The sequence below is a fragment of the Pagrus major genome, chromosome 18 (assembly GCF_040436345.1).
Source record: "Pagrus major chromosome 18, Pma_NU_1.0".
In the NCBI taxonomy this organism is placed as follows: domain Eukaryota; kingdom Metazoa; phylum Chordata; class Actinopteri; order Spariformes; family Sparidae; genus Pagrus; species Pagrus major.
In genome coordinates, this window is record NC_133232.1 from 11136032 (window position 1) to 11139324 (window position 3293).

Sequence of the window (3293 nt, forward strand, 5' to 3'; positions counted from 1 at the left end):
CTGTCTTGGTCCCTCCCTGGGTCCCTCCCACTGTTAAGATGTATATATAAGCCTTGGTCATTTGTGTTCATTTACCCTCGGATTTCTTCCAAGCAACAAGGGACCCTTCGCAGTCATGGCAAACGGTGGATATGTGGATCTGGACCAGGCCTGTGTTGTTGATGGTATGTCACCCCCTGCATACCCTAATGTGGACGTTGTGGATCCTCCTCGCCGTCCCAAAAAGAGACGTGTGATGGGTGACCTTACTACCAATGCTAGCGCTGCGTCAGGGTCGGGGCTGGATCTAGAATACTTGGGTCTAAATGGGTATGTTTACTCTGTAAAGTATCACGAAGGAAGAGTTAGGTTGGGTGTTGGATGGCAAACGTGTGTTGGAATTGTGGATGATGATACACGAGGGGTAGTATGTCTGTGAAAGATTTGAAGTTGTTTCGTTCTGTTGTCTGCTCAGACCTTGATCAGCCTGGCTTTCCTGAGACAGTTTGTGTCGCAGATGGTTAGTGCTACAGGTCCAGAGCTTTATCGGGTTGTGGCCGATTGTTTTTTCTGACAGTTAGATGATTTTGTTTTTCTCAGTGTGTGTGAAGATAGGGAGAGGTTGATTGCAACCAGAGGTCGCGAAGAATGGGAAAGACAGCCGTACCCTCTCACACTTGAAGAATATGACTCATGGTTCAAAAACATTTTCTTTATCCAGTACTGGCGATCTCTGCAAAGGGTGTTTAGAGAAGTTGACGAGGCCATCAAAAAAGACAGAATCATCAGTAGTTATGAGAGTATTAGAAAATGCCTTGTTTTTGATGATATGTCGCCTGGTATCCAGTGCGGCCCTCTTCCTACCTTGTGTAGGCCGAAAATCATCAGACACTCTGACTACTGAGAACAAATGGTAGGCATATTATGTATAATTTTTGTTTGCAATCATACTTATATGTGAATGTTTATTTCTACTCTATATCTAAATATGATGTTTTTTTTTATTTTTTGTTTTACCAGACTACAGCCCTGCATCTCCAAGCCTTTTCCAATCACTTCCTTCATCTCCTCTTAAGCCGTCACTGGTTTGGCCACATCCGTGGTCACCTTCATCATCTACACCTTCATCTCCTACATCTTCATCTACTCCATCTCGTCCATATCCGATGATGCAGACACCTTCTTCATCTCCTCCTACTCCATTTCTGCTGGTGCGGACCCCCTCGCCTTCTCCATCAGTTTCTGACTCACAAGATGTGATTTGTGATACTCAAGATGTGGCTAGTGCCCATAACAACGGAGTGGGGTCTATCGTGTTCATTGATGGGGTTAAAACCGTTGTCCTACACCTCTTCAACATTGTTGTATACAAGTATTGGGAGGAGCTCTGTTATGGATGTCAGATCAACCATCCCAGTCAGAAGCATCATGACTGCATGTGGGGGATCCCTGATTTTTTCTATGAGAGCCGGTTTGACCAGCTTACAGAGAGGCTGTGGACTGACCGTTTTATCCCGGCCATTCAGCACTTCTTGAATTCAAAACGCATCTATGTTCATGAAGCCAGAATCCAAGGGGCTGCAGAAGCTATTCTACACGAGCTGAAATCAGTCAAGTGGATCACGGATAAAATCAAGGAAATGTATGACACAAAGATTGGTAATGACTATATGAAAATAGCACAACTACGTGTTATAAGTGACTATTGGAGAGGGGTAGATCATTGAGGTGTGCTGTAACAACAACGTAAAGTAGCATCAACAGTCGCTACATGTTATTTTCTTTGTTTTTTAAATTTTTGATTATTCATCATTTGTTTAGCGTGTGTGTGTGTGTGTGTTTTAACTGTGAAATAAAAGCCTGTGTAAGAAACATATTCTGACCATTCCAGTCTCATCACTATCATGGAAAGCACAATGAAAAAGATTTATCATGATCCTGCTCATCTGGGCGGTCTTGGAAGTATCTACAAGCTTCATAATGCCGTCAGGGATTCTACAGGGGTTACACCTAGGCTAACCGATGTTAAACGTTTTTTATTGGGGCAAGACGTCTATACACTTCATGCCAAAGCTGCAAGACATTTTCCTAGGAACAGGGTGTTGGTTGGCGAGATTGATAAACAGTTCCAGATCGATTTAGTGGATATGGGTGAATATTCTACTGAAAATGATAGTGTGAGATACTTACTAACATGTATTGATGTGTTTTCTAAATATGCATGGGTCCGATGTCTTAAAAACAAATCAGGCATGTCTGTTACAAAAGCTTTTAACAACATTCTGAGTGAGGGTCGTATACCTGCAAAACTCCAAACGGACAAGGGCACAGAATTTTATAATAAACACTTAGATCAGTTCACAGTTGTTAGATCAGTATAAAATCACCCATTTTTCAACACTAAATGAGACTAAGGCTAGTGTGGTGGAGCGTTTTAACAGAACTTTCAAGACTCGTATGTGGAGGTATCTATCATCTGTTAATTAACGTAGATATGTAGACGTGGTCCAGGACCTTGTTGATGCTTATAACAATTCTCATCATAGATCGATAAAGATGCCCCCCACTCTGTAAATAAAGACAACGAGAAAACAGTCTTTAACAATTTATATAAGCTGAAACCGTCGAGAACATCATCCTTTAAATTTAGTTTGGGGGATAAAGTGAGAATTTCAAAACTTCGTGGAGTGTTTAGAAAAGGTTACGAACAAACCTACACAGACGAATATTTTACATCAGCCGCATGTATAGCAAGAGACCCGCCTGTATACAGGCTATTAGATTGTGTGGGAGAGGTTGTGAAAGGGACATTCTATGAGGCAGAGCTACAGCTAGTGATTATTGATAAAAACAAAACTTTTAAAATAGAAAAAATATTGTCCAGAAAGAAATTAGGTCGAAAAAATATGGTCTTTGTTAAATGGTTGGGGTGGCCTGAGAAATTTAACTTGTGGCTCCCTGAAAAAGATATTGTAGATGTGTGATAAAAGGGTGTACTAACTCCTTACAGAGTCACTTTTGAATATTGGCTCATGCCTATCAGAGCTATGGAGAAAAACGGATTTTATGTCACACTGCCTAGTAATGCTTCACTACATGTATATCCAAATAATAAGATATGGCAATATAGGACTAAATTAGCTAAGCCGATAGTCCTGAACGAACCATATGAAGTCGGTGTTATTGAAGTCCAATATCCCCGCGTATAGAATAGTTTCCCAGCAGCGGATGCGGATGTGGATATCTACGACTATAAAACACAGAAGACATATACTATATCTCTAGCAGTGGGTTTCTATGAGACTATACCTAGA